The sequence below is a fragment of the Sturnus vulgaris genome, chromosome 8 (genome assembly GCF_052056855.1).
Source record: "Sturnus vulgaris isolate bStuVul1 chromosome 8, bStuVul1.hap1, whole genome shotgun sequence".
In the NCBI taxonomy this organism is placed as follows: Eukaryota; Metazoa; Chordata; class Aves; order Passeriformes; family Sturnidae; genus Sturnus; species Sturnus vulgaris.
Window position 1 is genome coordinate 18,080,970 of NC_142250.1, and position 16,692 is coordinate 18,097,661.

At 39.9% G+C, this 16,692-nt stretch overlaps 1 protein-coding gene across 3 annotated transcripts in view; it reads left to right on the plus strand.

The window, feature by feature from the left end:
* USP54 (ubiquitin specific peptidase 54) overlaps positions 1–16,692 on the plus strand; it is a 92,188-nt gene that overhangs the window by 14,434 nt on the left and 61,062 nt on the right. Inside the window, exon 1 of one of the 3 annotated variants that reach the window (XM_014879935.2) lies at positions 7,394–7,464. The exons of 1 other annotated variant lie outside the window; for it this stretch is intronic. The gene's annotated coding sequence lies outside the window, so the exon portion shown is untranslated. Of the gene's footprint in view, positions 1–7,393; positions 7,465–16,477; positions 16,579–16,692 lie in introns of those variants that run through there. One more of the 3 variants, XM_014879932.2, reaches the window with a different exon arrangement.

Genomic DNA, 16,692 nt, shown 5'->3' on the forward strand with positions numbered 1-16,692 from the left:
CTTGGGTACATGGTGAATAACCTACAATACACTTAAGAAAACATAGGTATTACTTATCTTTAACTCATGTATTTTAAAACTTTTTTCTTCCTGTTCTTTATTGCTATTTTAAAATGTAATCAAACATTTACATCCTTAACTGCTAGATACACACGTACTATAATAAGGGTATTATTATGCAGTTTAATTTTGGACAAGGACAGCAAGTTACTAATGTTTTAAAAGTAATGGTACAACAATGTAGGAATGTACAGAAGGCTTTGTGTGCTGTGCTATCAACACTGTGAGAGCCATCATATCTGCAGGATCATTTGTGTCATGCTTAATCCTGTTTTTTTATCTGCAATGCCCTGTTGAGTGTATATGCATGAATTTTGTGAGCAAAGTGCTGTGTGTGTGTGTCGCATCCAGCGCAGCTCCATCTGCCCGGCTGGGTGTAGGCAGATTTCATCACTGACACAGAGGCGACGCTAATATGCTGCAAACGATCTGGTAACTGGCCTCCCCTTGCCGGGACGATTGTTAGGTGGATTGCAGAGCTCTGCTTCTGTTCTGTCGTAGTGCAGCTCTCCTGTGTTGGCACTGCACTAGGGATGGCCACCCCAGTGGGAAGTGTCCCTTCCTCTGCAGGACCGTGTCCTGTCCTTTGGCCTTGTCCAGCCTGGGGCAGCCCTGCAGCACCGCTGCCCGCTGAGCTGCACTCACCGCAGTGTCCTCCTGGCAGCCATAGAGCCATGGCTCTGTAATGCTGGGCTTTGGGGAGCAGCACAGTTCTGTAAGATTAACTAGGAGTGAGAAAATATCCTTAAAACACTAGCAGAAGAGGCGTATAAATGAGCAGCAGTTTGCACAAGGAGGAAATAAAACACATACTTTTTAGTGTGCAAAACCTACTGGGGTAGGTTATTTATTAGGTTGGATCCTGATGACATGCATCCTTTGACTGGTTAAGGAAAAATAATGTGATGGAAGCTATCTCAGTACAGCTAGCTGCCCTTTGAGATGCTGGAACATATGAAAATGTAAAGAGAGGAAAGGTCTATAATTTTCTGTCTCTTGTCTTCCACATTTTGAACAAATTCTTACAGAAATTCTAAGCCTCAGGGAGACAACAGGAACATGAGGCACAAGCACGATGAATTTAGGAAGAGTAAATAGTCATGCCAGTCTAATTTTCTTCTGTAATATGACAATAAGGTCATTGAATTGACAAGAAAAGTGTGACTGTTAGTGTTTTTCATGTTAGTGAGTTCTTTGGCAGCGTTTCTTGCAAACAAGGGAAGAAATGTGACCTGAAAGAAACTCTTGTAGAGTAGGAGCAAGACTTGGTGGATGACTGTGCCTAGTAGGTGGTTACTAATGATCATCTGTCAGAATGAAATGGTTGTATTGAATGTGGATCCGCCACGGTCTGTTGGGTCTGTACTCATTCTGCTTCATTTCAATCTTCTTGTTAATGACCTTGATGATAGAATACAGTGTGCTTACAAAATTGATTCACTAAAAATGCTCCTAGAACTTGGAGGGAATATATATACATAGGACACAAGTTTATGAGCACAGAATTATTTTCAGAAAATTAAGAAAATCTTAGGAGATAAAGAGCGACAAATTGAAGTTCTGCACTTAAAAGAAATCAAGAATACACAATTAGACTGTAGGCAACAAGTAATTAAATGATAATTCTCCAGAATTCCTGATGTATACCAAGAGGGATAAAAAGATACAGAACAAGCTTTTTTTCTTTTTTCTTTATCCATGGGTAAGTCCTCTGTTGAAGTGCTGCATCTCACTGGGGCAAATGCCCTAAGGAAATAGAGCTCACCTGAGCAGAGTTTAGGAGAAGAGTAATCAAATAATTTGAGGTCTAGAAAATGAGGTTTAATTGGAAAGACTGAAATAATTTGAACTGGGGAGAGGAGTGAATGTGCAAGTGCCAAAAAGAAAACCAGAAGGCATGATTTTGTGTGTATGTGGTAGGCAATTTCAGGAAGGTAGGAAGTTGTTTGATATAAAGCCCATCCATGAGAAAAAGGGAAAGATGAGTGATCTTAAAATGTTGCAAAAAACATAGATGAGGTCTCATCATGAACCAGTTGCTGAGACAGCTGACTGTTCTTTCTCCTAAAGAATTTTATTTAGCTGGTTTTTGAACAACAACATCATTTTAAGATTGATGAACAGTACATACAGACTTTTTGAAATGTTACTGAGTAAAAAATGAGCACTTTGTACATGGAGACAATTTACCCTGAGACAGTATCCACTTGACAAAATGGTGATGCAATCAGTCTCCATATTGCCAGTCCTTTGAGTTCTAACATTCTCTAACTCAGTAGCCTCATCTCTTTTTTGTTGATATCTCACTATGCAAGGAAGAGTTGTACCACACAAGATTTTCAGCTCTTTTTTCCTTTTCAAGGGCCCTTAACAAGCTGTCAGTAGTTAGCTGTTATTTCTTTCTCATTTTCATAATGACTTCAGTTGTTTCTCCAGCACTCTGAATACCGGAGGTATTATTAGCATATGAAAACAAGGAGTGTACTGTTGGTAATTGTTTTGTTTATAAAATCTTTCCCAGTTTCCATTGTCTATTTCTCCACTAAGAAATGAATACAAGCTTCAGTTACCTGGGGGTGTAACATATGTTGTTAGTGTACTTCGAGTCTCTATTTGCATTGTTATACCCTAGAATACGTGTCTTTAATCGTTGGAAATTACCTTACTTAGCATTTTTAGTTTCTGTTTGCTCAGAGAGATTTTGTGAGTCAAAGCCAACAGCCTGTGTACAGTGTAGCCAGCTAAACCTGAATTTTGCGCCCGAGAATGGAATTTGTCACAGCTCCAAGCACTTTTTAATGGAGCTTTTTGTTTAAGTAAATGTGAAAGAAATTCCATCATTTCAGTATTCCTTCTCTTTATTAACTTACTAAGAGCTGCTTTCAGTTTATGTTTTTGCCTAATATTTCCCTTCCTTTCTCCCACGGGCAGTGTTAAACACAGGGTAGGTGTCTGATATGGACACATCAGGAGTCCAGCATCCTGCAGGGAGACACTCTAGAGCTTTTAAGAGGTGGAGGTTTTTGCATACTACAGAAAGGATCAGGGTGACTTGAAAATATTTGTTTTGGTCAAATTATCTCCTCAAGGAGATAATTTGAACTCCTCTCTCTCTCCTCTACTACTACTATTTTGCTTCTCCATTACATAGAGAATTTGGGCTAAATGCTGTAAATTCTATTATTTTTCCTGCGTCACGAACCTTGTTTTCCTAGATGAATGTTTGTGTTCATATTATGTACAAGAAAAGTTGCTGTTGACATTGATTATTTAATATTGATAATTAGCCTCCAAATATCCAGACAAATCTATGTGGAAAACTCACAGGTTGGTGCTTTTTCAAGCTCTGGCCATATTTTAGTGGTAATATTTTTAGCCACCAAAGCCAGAAACTCTTGCTTTAAAGTAAAATATGTAGACTTAGCTGTATGAATCTAGTAGGTGATATAGATATTAGGAATAAATAGGAGGACCCTTACTGTAGTGGAATGCAAAGTAAGACAGTTATTGTCCATGAATACTCAGTGATAAAATAATCTTTGAAAAATATGTCTCAAATACTAAGTCTTAGAGAGAATGCCAGTAACATCTGCCACTGGAACTGGAGGGTAAGACTGCTATGTAGGAGGAATGTATAATGGAGAGAAGCTGTAGTATAGAGCTTGCAGGATGTTGCAGCCTCATCAACTAGCTCTAAGTACTGGGTGTAGGAGGCCAAACCAGCCTTTGGTGTGATTCAAATGATGTACTTAAGAAGGCCTGGGGTTTGGGAGTGCTGTGATGCTGCTGAGCTGGGAGCTGAGCTCATGCCAGCACCCGAGGTTAGGACACTAGAGCTGTTTTTCCCTTGTGTGGTTGGAATGAAATTTATTGCAGCAACTGGCTGCTCATCAATGGGTAATTTCATGTTATATCTTACCTATTGTTTTTGAAAACCATAGGTGGATCAGAAAACTCATGGCTTTGTTTTTTCTTAGACCTGGAATGCACATGCCTTGAATAATTTGGGTTTCTGGAACTGGAGTTCCTGGTTTAGCTACATTTGCAAATCTACTGAGGAAGGACAGACCTGTCTGTCTTACTGTTTATGCTGCATCATGTTGTACTTTCTGTGCTTGAATTAATAAAGATAATTAATTTTGGACCAACAAAAATTTATTTTGCTTTGATTTATTTAGTAGAGGAAGAATGCTGCTCATTGTGGAATGCTGGATTAGGCTATTGACTGTCTTAGTACCTAGTATTTGTCTGTCTCTTTTTTGAATAACATTGAAATGCGTAATAGAAGCTTTATTTATAAGCATGAAGCGTGGTGCTACGAAGACTCTCTTAGCAGAATTACAATCCAAACTTGAAATTTAGTGAGAGGGCTGCAGCCCCTTTCACTGGAGTTTGAATTACCTTGTTGCAACAGAAGTAAATGAAGTTTATGTTACATTAGAAACTTAGTAGCTAAATGCTCCTAAGTGGCATCAATTTATTTAGAGGACTAAAAGTGCACTAAATTTGTTTAACCTACTGAAATGTGGATAAAAATCCAGTGTTCCATACATGAAATAAAGTTCAGAAGTGATTTTGTCATGATTTCACTCTGCAAGACAGAACTGAGCTGTAATTTTACTTATTAAGTCTTGCTTATTCAACACTGTTAGTGGGATAGCTGTGTTGGGTGGTAATATGTGTAAATATGTTGGTTTAATTTAATAGTTCTAGGGGAAAGCAACAGGAAGGCAACACAATAGTCTGGATAAGCAATAGCACTGCAAACATGTCACAGACAATAGTCGATCTGTCAGCTGTGAAGAGTTGACTTCCAGGCTCCAATTGAAGTTGCACAGTCGTCTCTCCAAGGGTGGGAGCTCAGTGATCAAAAAGACACCAAACAGGATGGATAACAATGAAACAAGAGATTATTTTTAAAAATAATTTTAAACTGAGTAAAACTACTTCAATTTAGGGAAAAGTGTATTTGAGTGTATTTAAATTCCACATTTATTGTTATCAATAATTAAGATAGTCTGTTCTGAATACACTTTAAAATAAAATCCCATTATGTGTTTGTCACTAAAATTTTAGCAAATGAGGTGCTGAATTGAAACTAGCACTAATGAACTGGCAACGTAGCTTTTGACAATAAGTGGAGTTTTAAAATTATAGTGTAGTATACCTGTTTTGATTGTTCCACACAGTTTCTTAGAATGAAAGATTAAAAAAAAAAATTCATACTTAAGTAACAGCCTAGGGAGCTGAGGGGATGAGGTGCCTTCTTTCTAGAAGCATAAAGCATTTACTTATTTTAAGTACCTAAATAAAATAAGATTGTATAACTTCTGTCCACATGCAATCTGAGATTAGGATGAAAATGAAATTCTATTTTAGAAAACATGCCGTATCACATGCATCATTTTCTGGAAAATAGTCTGGATTATTTAGTATACTAATCTTAGGCAACTAAACTCACTAAAGCAGAAACACAGATTTTGTAAGTACTCAGGGAAATGAGGGTGGGGAAACATAAAGAAAATGTTTTTGGACATCTGGGTGCCTACAAATGTCATGGGAGGGGGGAAGCAGTAATCTCTATAAGGGAAAACAAGAGTTGAATGGAATTGAAGTGTCTGATTACATGTATATTTATGGTATCTCCTTATTAACAAAGCAAGAAGCAAAAGCTTATGTATGAGGTTATAATTTGTTAAAGTACAATTCAGCCTTGTTTCCATATGCACAGCAGAATTCTGTCTCTTCTCTTTTCTGAATGCTGCACTTCTGATGGCCAACACTATTTTTGATGAGTGCTGGCATAACTGATGGCAGAACCCATGCATAGAAACAAAGAAAAAGGAGAACCTTTGCAGAATCAAATAATTATTTGGAAACAGCTGTAAAACGGTTAAATAAAAGCTTTTTGATATTAGTTGGACTATGAGTGATACCGTGCTCTATTAATACTTATCTGTGATATCTAAAGGGAGGAACTATCCCTGTGAGCCTGTATGAGAATTAGGATCGTATGTGTCATTTGTCCATTTTACAGATGAGGAGTTGGAGCAGACAGAGATGAATTCATTTGCATGAAGTTGCCCTGAAAGTTGGAAGACATGACGGTTAATCCTGGCAGTGTGTCTAGACTGATGGCTGATAACAGTAGTGAGAGAATTTAAAAAGTGCCTGCACCTTGAGAATTCCCAGAAAGCTTCTTGAGGTTTAGGTGAGATGTATTTTCATGTCTGGCTATGTAAGAATAGTATTTTTCTGTATGGCTTAGATGTAAATAGGATATAAGTAGATAGATGTGGGTAGATAGAAATAAGGATTACAGTATAGAAACTACCATGTTTCTGTTCAAATTTGCTTTTAGAATAGGAGCTTTTAGTATTTGTATCTTCCATTTCATTATCCTCTCTTCCCTATTTCTTGTTATTTGCCTGTCTGGAGCTGAAGTGATGCAGATACTGATTTAAAGGTCTCTTGTCCTCCAGCACATTTCCTTAGTAGAGAGGATCACTGAGCAGAGTAAGAGGACAATTGATTTTGATTAGGGAAGAGGGTAGTGATAAGTTTGATTTGCCCCAATTGCATTTTGAGCGTGTCTTGTTTTGATGATACAAACGAAGTGGTTATCAGTTTTGTGCCATGTTACACTGGCTGGTTTCTGCTGCCAGAATTACAGCAGTTCTTGTTCAGTACGTGGTTCTGAACATGACGCTGACAATGCTCAAGCTGGCCTTTACCAATGGGCGGACTGACATTGGGGTTCTGGACTAAGAAAAAAAAGCTTGTGGCCTTCAAATTCTTAAAAAATGGAGCTGTTTGGATGGGGAGAATCAGAGAGGCACATCCTATTCTGGCCACGGCTTCCTCTTAAAAAGAGCTGTGGAAAGAATGGGAAAGTGTGTTGCTAAAACCCTCCAGGTGAGTGGTTTGCTTGCCCAAATGATTTATTTACATAATCGGCACCCTGGGATAGTTCATTCCGGGGAGGAGGGCTGCAGGCGTCCGCGGGCAGGGCGCGGCTGAAGGGTCTCTTGATGGTGCCGAGAGGTGGCGGAGAGGCGCGGGGAGGCACCGCGTGTCCTGCGGGGACAGGCGGGTGTTACCCGAGCGCGGCCATGGCCACTGCCGGCCTGCGTTCCCCGCGGGGGCTGCGGCCGCGGCGGCCCCTTTAAGGCGCGACCTGCCGGGGATCAGGTGCGCGGCCTGAGCGATGACGTCATGGGGCGGGGCCGCGGCTCCCGCTCGCGCTGCCCGCGCCGCGGGACGGGGCGGCGGCGGCTGCGCACGTGCGCGGGGCGGCGGAGAGCGCGCGGGGCCGCGCGGGCCGGGAGCGGCGGGAGCTGAGACACGGCGGGAACCGGGAGCGGCGGGAACCGAAGGCGTCTCGGTGCGGGGCCGCTGCAGCAGGTGTCGGCTTGTTTTGTGTGGGGCTGCCTGCCGTAGAAGCACATGAAAGGTTTTCTTCTCCTTCAGCAGGCTAGACGGGGAAAATGTGCTGTGTGCAGGGTGTTTAATTATTTGCAAACTTAATTGATATAATTTTTTTTTTAGTAATGCAGCCATCCGTCGTGTTGTATATTTCGTTTGTATTTACTTGTTTAAACTGTTGCTTAGGTAGTAAGTGAACACCAGATACTGCCGTGATTGATTCTGTTTTCCATGGTGATGAATTGTGCTGTGTACCTGCTGTCCTTGATAGAAAGTGCTGCGCTACATTTAACTCTTCATCCTTGGGAAATTATAGCAATTCCAGACGCTCAGGTTGGGACTAGAGGAGAGATGTCAGATGTCCTAGAGTGGCTCTTCCTCCCTTGCCAATGGATTATATCCCATCTGTATAGAAAATAGGCTGGACCTTTTGCCAGTTAGGTGGGAATGTGTAAGCCCGTGTGGAATTTACACCGCCTAAATATTTGTATGCACAGGAATTGTGTTTGCCGGTTCTGGAGAAGAAAGGCAAAGGATTACGTGTAGCCTTGGTTGGGGCTTTTGGTTTTGTGATTTTATTGGTTGGTTGGGATTTTTTTTAAGGGGAGGGAAGGCATTGAAACCTTTCTTTGAGCATTCATTTAATCTTCATGATAAATAGACTTCTATAGTTTTAGTTCTAATTTCTGGCTAGTATGTTCACTTTTCACCAGATAAGTTAAAATTGGCAGAAGTAAAGAAAAAAATTCCGTGCTTGAGGGAATCATCATGCGAAGATTAAAGTTGGCCAGGAGGACCTCTGTAATTTTTTGGGTAGTAGAAGGATGCGACCAAGTAAAACATGGCATTAGCAGGCTTGGCTCTTCAGACTAGAGAAAAGTCTCTTGGGCATTCTTATGCTAAAAACGTAGGCTAAGACTTCCCTTTGAAGTCTTGATTTGGAAATGCCCATGTATACCACATCTAATTTTTTGCATTAAATTCCAAAGTAGATTTAGTATCTTCTAATTGCAGTGTAGAGTTCTGGAGTAAGTCTTTGTTTAAATAAACAAAAATACTTGTATGGATGTATGTATATGTTAAGAGATGTGCTATTTTTGGTTTTGAATGCACACCTCTGAATCCATCATTCTGCAGGTTTCTTTTTTCTATTGCCTTGATAGCATTTCAGTCTAATCAGTATGCAATGGGTGATGTTTTTGCTCTCTAAATTTAGCTGCTGATGTTCATATACTACCTGGTATTTTGTATTGGTCTTTGTAGTGGGCATCCTGCATAGATGGATCAGTCCTGATGGCCTTTGTCCTGGAAAATGCAACATCCCAAATGCCATATTAACAGTGGGCTTTTAGAAGGGATGAAGTATGTTAATCTAGCATGCTTTAAGAGCAGTGGAGTCTTCAGGCATATTAATGTATACTTGTTCTTCATGTGTGCCTCTCACCTCAGGGAGAGGAAACTGAGTGAATGTCACATTATGCTAGTGTTTACTACTCTTTTTTTTTTTTTTCTCCCATATTTATGCAGAGTATGGGAGTTCTGTGAGAAGAAGGTTTGCAGTCTAGTGGGATGTTCCAGCATTAGGACACCAGGCTAAGTAGGTAACACCAGAACAAGTAGGTAATCCAGGGCATAGCAGGATTAGTCCACAAGGTGAAGTCTGGTCAATTACTTTTCTACCTGAAAATCTCTTTAACTTTTAAGTATATTTTTTCATTACAGCACCTATTACTGTGACAGATGTGACTTTCCATAGAGTTTTGGCAAGTGGTTTACTATTTCCTCTGGATATCATCACCTATTTCTTACCCTTCTTGTTCATATTTAGCATCTAAAGACAGTTTAATTTCACTAGCTTTGAAATTAACAATAGCCATCATAAGATGTGATTGTGTATAATGTTGGAAAAGTCACTGAATTATAAGCATCTGCAATAGCTTTTGTAGGTGCATGAAATTTTAAGAAATAATGGCTGTTCTAATGAAATTATTAGGAAAATATTTCAAGGTGAAAAGAAAGCTGATTCAAGAATTGCTATTACTTCCCTTCTTCTTTCTAATGGCACATTTTCATGGAGGACTTAGTTTCATGAATTGCAAATAAAAGTTTGTTTTAAAATACTAATTCTCCCATAGTGATTGGGAGAATTCCTGGAATCACATGTGGCATTGACTTCTGTTTTCAGCTCTTCAGTATTGTGGCATGGATTTAAATGCTCTTGAGACTTCCATGCTGTATGTGCATCCTGGCTTCTTATCAGTCTACCAAGGTTCAGTCATAGGACAAAAACAAAGCAGAACAGAAAATAATTAATGCAGTATGTGAAAATGTGTAAGAGAATATTTTATTAGTCTAAATTACCTTCTCTATTACTATGGCTTTGATCTTGTTTTCTTCTTTTAAATTAAGTGATACAACAATAAAGTAATACAGCCAAGCTTACTTTCATTTGGGTTTCACAAATGCAAGTAGGTTAGTGCAAGTCAGTTTCCAAAGAGAATCTTGCAACTTCAGCTTGTCATCTTTTTATGTCAGATAAGAGTGAAAAGCATTGGTTTTATTTGATGCAGGCAGGTGAAATGAATTTGCACAATTTTCTTTCTCAAGGCTTCTTGCAAGCGTTTTGTCAAGGACCACAGCATTGCTAAGATTCAAGGTTTACAGGTTGTGTGCTGTAATTTAGGGTCACAAAATGATGTAAGTTCTTGATGAGTGTTGGAAAAGTGGATACAGATTTATCACTCCAGTTATGTTGGTTCTGTGCCATGTGTACTTTATGTAGGAAAAGCTGTTTCCTGATGTCTAACTTAGTCAAACTATAAATTAATTCCTCAATACCCTGAGATCATATTTAAACCACAGGAAATGCTTTTTTCTACAGGAAAATGATTTTGTACCATGCCTCTTAAGGCATAAAACTGTGTGTGTGTGTGTGTATGTCTTTCCCATCTGCAGAGGTGACAGGAGGCTTGTCTTTGGCTTTGGACACAGCATGGCATCACAGTCACTCAAAGAATGTGCTCATGCTTTGACCAAGAAATTTAATTTAGTGCTTTGCTTGATTAACAGGCATCTATAACTTGGTGTCTTACTTGCAGTCAAGAACACCTTTTGCCTTCTCTTTCTGATAGGATATTTATAAAACATTATTTTGGCTTGGGTCCACTTACTGAGGTGGAAGTTAGAAAAAGCAGGATGGAGTAAATGCAGTGCACTGTGTTTGGCAGTCACTGGGAGTAAGAATGCAATAGAATTGCTTTTCTTGTTTTTGTGGTGGTTTTAGGAGGGTAGTAGAAACAAGAAGTGCAGTTATTTGTGGTATTTGTGGTGTTACCTCTGTGGTATTTAGATTGTTGCTTGTCTTTGGTGACTTTTAAACCCTGGCTTTTGTAGTCTCCAAGACTTCCCAGTGCTACAGGTAAAACTAGTTCGAGTCACTCTTAAGAGTTCCTAGATGTAGAAAGTCAAATTGCTAGCAGGATATGTTCATAGTAATGTTCTCAGGGTATTAGCACTTTGTTTTTCTCCCAGTATTTTTTGTTTGTTTGAATCATCTGCCAACAGAGAGACTGGTTTCGATGAGGAGTGCTCTGCCTTGTAGCACATACACATAAGAAATAAAATAGCTTTTATCAATTAATGGAAAATATTGAGTGTATATACTTTTTACTCTTGAAATTATATATGAGCCAGATTTGTTTGTCAAATATAAGATTTGGAATGGAATTAGGACAATAGTACTCTTGATAGCAAGGACTGGACTTCACCTACAAAGGAATTGTTTCCACTTCATTGCTCCCAATCCTGTTTTTAAAGCTGGTTTAGATTTTATTTGAACTGGTGAAGTCTAAACTAATTTAACTGGTAGTAGCACCCCAAGTCACTCCATACAAAAAATGCTTGTGGAGGCTATGTAGGGAACATTGAGGAGCAGATCTGACTTCAACCTACCCTGGCCTGTTTTTCCACCTGGCTGCTGTTTACCCTGACCAGGTTGTTGTGTTGCCATGTTGAAGGGTTGCACAAGGATGAGAATGAGCAGTTGGGAGACTGAAGGAAACTGGGGGTGTAAAAACTTTCTTCACATTAGTCAATGTCTGAATAGTCTTGAAAAATATTTCTGATTCTCTTTAGGTAACTTCCAAAACAGTACTATGCTTGGTTTGGTTATTCTTTTATATGAGAAAAGGAAAAAAAAAAGGTTTTTGCTCATCTTGTAATTTACAAGCAATTTGGATAGCTCTGGGTTGCCTGACTTTAATAAAGACAGTAACTTGGATGGTAAGAGAAAACAGAATGGACTTTTTTTTTTTTTTAATATGAGTCCATTTGATTCTAAGGATATGTTGATAAAGTAAAAGTAAGATTTTGCTGTGCCTCCCCACTCTCCAGACCTTATTTAAACAGTTGTCTTGCCATTTGGAAGAGGTCAGCTGAGTACAGCATATGTATTTGGCCAATATGTTTGAACACATTGCCCAAAAGTTTTAGACTGTTGTTAGATTTTTTTTTTTTTAATTGGCTTTTTTCCAATCATCTTGAAAATTGCATTGCTGATGTGGGAGCATGAGCTTCTTAACCCACCTTCTTCACTTTCCCCGGACCCCAAAAGAGAAATTATTGATGGTCACTGCTTTCTAACCACGGAATTAACTTTGTTGACCTCAGAGATTTTCAGTGAAGAGGGCAAACATCTATTTTCAGACTTCTTAAAAGTCCAGGGAATGCATTCTCCAAGTTACTGTCCTAGAAGAATGGACTTACATAAAAGCAAGAGGCTGGAAAAGATAAACCAGGGAGTTTCATTTGCATCAGTTGTTTTGAACTCATCTTTCCTGGAGTGCAGCTTCAGTGGCTGCTTAAGGGCAGGGCAGGTGGCTAGGTCTTGACTGGGTGCTCCTGTTCTTTCCCTGTTCAGCTCTTGGTTGAAGTGGCTCCTGCAAGTGGCTCACAGCTCAATGCAGTGCTTGGGAGCAGTGGGAGTGTGAGGCTAGGGAAAGTACACAGATTGACACAGTCTGCTGTTTCCCTGAGTTAAATGAAACTGCACCTTCAGTCTGTGTTCCCAATTGCTGCAGCCATCTGACTGCAGATGGAGGGGCAGCTTTGTTATCTGGGTAGGAGGATCTAACTTCAGGCCACTGTCAAGAAGCATTGTTCACCCGGCCTACTTTCCTGCTTTTGAGTGAGAAAGCTAATGAAAAAATAAAATTACCATTGGTAGAGCTGTTTTTTGCCGCCCTGTTAGACGTCATTTTGCAAACTTAGCAGTGTTAGTATAAGGGGAGTGGAAGGGGCACATGATGGTGAACAGATCCACCCTGGTAGCAGCTGTCAGCTTGACACAGCTGTATCATAAAACATACTGTAAATTACCTGTGCTACAAATTAGTGGATCGGCTAGTACATCTACATAGTGTCTTGGCTTTGGTGGCAAAGCTCATAAAGAAGCTGTTGTAACTCCTGTTTCTCTGCTCCTGTACCCCCTGTTTGCTGGTCTGTGTTGTGCCAGTTACAAGTGCATACTGCAGGACTGCTCTGTGTTCTGAATAACTGAAATTATAAAAGTAGCCCACTTCATACTTTTGTTTTCTGGTTATTTTTAACCCACATTATTTTCATGAGGCAATTTGTGATATGGTCCAACACCGGTTGCCACTTGCAGAACAGAGCATCAGGTAAGAATAGTAAGAATTGATCTGTGAAAGGTGGGCAGGAACTTCTGCAACTGGCTTCTTTGTTGGCAGTTAAGTAACTCCATCTTTACCACGTAGCATTTATTCCTGACAAACTTCTCCATGTAGACAAACTTACAGTATTTAAACTGTACTAAGTGTGCTGACATTTACAGCTCTATGAGTGGGAGTGCTGTGGTGGATAATTATATGAAGGTGAAGGGAAGGGCTAGCATAGCCTTTGCTAGGTAGGAAGCTAAAAGATCTGCAAAAGCAGAAGGAAGCCAAAATCATATGACTCTGCAGACATTTGGAAAAGAGCTGTTTTCTGTCTTAAGAGAGTGTTTCAGCTCTGTCATCTATACTTTGTTTCTTCAGGTTTTTTTTAATTTATGCTTTTGTCATTTTTCTTGGCCATCTCTCTTTATCTTGCCAGCCATGAAGATATGCAGTTGGCATGCATGCTTCTAATAGATGGGGTTATTTGCAAATACATTTGCTTCAGATTGCTGATGTCTGAACCAAAGTGAAAAAGCAAGGAAGGGGGAGAGAGAGAGATTTCGGGCTTGTCTCTGTTGGTTTACTTTGCCTGGTTTTCCTGCCTCATTTGTGTCTGAGGTAGCTATGTGGAGGGCTGTATAATTGCTAGCATTGCTGTCCCAGTTGCCCTAGGGGCTGTGGTACTTGACCAGAACAGTTTGAGGGTTGCTGTGCTGTCCTAATTTAGATGAAATGTTAGAAGAGTTGAAATGATTTTTTCCCCCCCTTTCTTCCTGTTCTGTGCAGAAATGTGGTAATTGCTCTGAATTCTTTCTTAGTTCGGTGGCAGTGAGTCAGATTCTTAGCTGGTATGTTTGGCAAAGCTCTCTTTTGTGAGTGCAGTAGTGCTGTTGTTCTTCAGCTGGGGACCTGTCCCCCTGCTTCTGTTCAAGGCATGGAGCCCTGCTTGGTCTTTGAACTGTCTAACCCTCATCAGCACAGAGTGAAGTCTTATTTTCTATATCTCTATTGCAGAGGAATTTGTTTTAGTAGTAAAACACTTACTTGTCCTTTGCTTCTGTATGATTCAAAAAAGTTTTAATTTTAGATGTGATGGAAGCAGAACTGATTTTTCTTTCAGGAGAGCATTTAGAAATAATTTTCTTGCTTTCTTCATGCACTGAAGTATTGAAGAACTAGTTATTGTTTAGACAGGTAACTGATAGTCTCCACTATCCATGTGCTGAAGAACTGTGCAAAATGATGTTAAAGCAGGTGTTTGAAAATGTCCACAATTTGATCCATATTTCTAGCAGTTACTCAGGTATGTGTGGACACCTGAAGCACTTGATCAAAAAACTGAAAAAGAGTTCTAAAATTATGGAAACTGAGGCTGAAGCAAGCAGGAATTTGCAAGCATCAGTACCACAAAACTCTCAATGTTACTGATTTAGATGCTCCTGCCCTTCTGGGTGCATTAGCCCAGCATCACCTCAGCAAGGAAGTCAGTGGAGTCATGGGGGATGTGTGTGGTCTTTGTGTCTGAGATGGAAAAGCAAATGCTTTGTCCTTTGGAAGGAGGAGGACTAAAGGAGTGTGGAGACCAGTGTTTTCTCTGCAAAGGTACTTACCAACCTTAGGTCATTGTGTTGTGGAAATAATGCCACTTGAACAAATGGACTTGCTACCTATTGGTAAAATTCTATAGATATTTGAGAGTAAACAAGTAATAGTGTGAGACATGTGGAAGACTTGGTCACTCTTTCTGTATGTGAAAAATGAGGTTTGGCATTTTGCTTTTGCCTGGAAAAAGTCTGTGTTAGTGTTGCAAACTATGTTTTTAAGTGATTTGGCTTCCTTGAAACAAGCTGTTTGAGGAAAGAGTGCTACAGAGTTAACATGCTGCTTTAACCATGAACAGCTGTGGAGGAGGTTTTGAGCCCAGCATGATTACTGAACATTGGACTGTTTTTTGTTCACAATTATGGCACTGTCAGTGCACTTTAGAAAATTACTTTATTTGAAATTTGCTCACACTAAATCTTAAAAAAAAAAGCTGCCTAGAGGCATCATGAGGTAAAACTGCTTAGAGTATTGTGCCTTTGCTGTATTTTTTCCTTTCTTGTTCTCCTATTTTTGTCCCTCCAGAAGTCTATCATTATGGAAAGACATAGTTAAAACTTGGCTCAGCCCCTTCTATCCTGCAAGACTAAATTGTTCTTAAGGCAAACCAGTTTAATTGTATTCCAAATGCTTCCTTTTTGCATTGTTTGTTTCTATTAGGTAAATGGTCCCAGTGGGGATAGTATCTTCAATTCCTTGTATGGTCCAAAGCATTATTATGTTTCAATCTGATTCTGTTAGCATTTTATTGTGCTGGGACAGCAAGACAATGGTGTGCATTGGTTTGGGTGTTTTGTTTTTTTTGTAACATAACCAAAGTTTTCTTTACAGCTATTTTGGTCTTGGATGTACAGTAAGTCTCCCTGTCTGTACTCTAAATGTGACCATGTTAGAAGAACGAATTGATGCTGAATGCAGATGGCACCCGTGTCCTGGAGCTGTACTCTAGGAGTGTCTGGGAATAATCATGTAGTAATGCTACTGCTGAGCTTCTGGGAGGTTTTGGGGATAAGAAGCCGTTTTTCTGTACAAATTTCTTTTTTCCGTGATCTGTATCACTGGCTTTGAACCACAGGAGATGGTTCCAGGAAGTGTCCTGCAATAATTGTTCTTTGAAAAAGTGCTTTTAAGTTTCTATTGCAACTGCAGGGTTGTAAACTGAGGGACCAAAACTGAAGCCATATTTTGAGTACTTCCGATTTTTTCTGTTAAATGGTGACATGTTGCTCCTGGTTATCAATTTCTCCTACAAGAAAACAATCCTTGACATTTATCAGCACAGACTGCAGGAACCTCTCCAGATCACTTCTCACACTGAGGGGAGCCCTGCCTTGCACAGACAGGCTGCTGCTGTAAAATGAAGTCATCCCTTGCAGCCCTGTCTCCCCCTCCTCTGCCCCTAGTCTGGTCTCTTTTATAAAAGGGTTTGGCAAACCTTCCTCCTCCTTGCCTGGCCCTGTGTCCAAAGGGAATTGTCGGTAAGCAGGGCTGGGCCTCTGACCTTATCTCTGTTGTCAGAGCTGCCTGCCTGGTAGGTGGCAGTGGGGGCAATGCTTTTCGAATGAGACTTTCCTGTGCTTAGGGAGGCCCTTGTGTTTTTGTTTTAACAGCTTCCTATTGTTTGAAACAGCAGGTTATCCCCTCCCATGCTATTCTAGCTCTTTCCTCCTCCCTTAAATAATTTTTCTGTGCAAGTATTACTCAGAGCAGTTACTCTCACAGTGAGTCCTCAGTTTTCCCAACTTGCTCTGATCTCCAGCTTCTGTTGCGATACCAGTTTGGAATCCTCATAAAAAATAGAAAGCAGCTTCTAAAGGTAGATCTTTCTAATTTTTAATTCAGCATCACCATCATTGTGATATGACTGTTTTGATTGAATTTAAGTTGTCATAGGAATTCTTTCCTACATATGGGACTGAAAGGTAGAAAA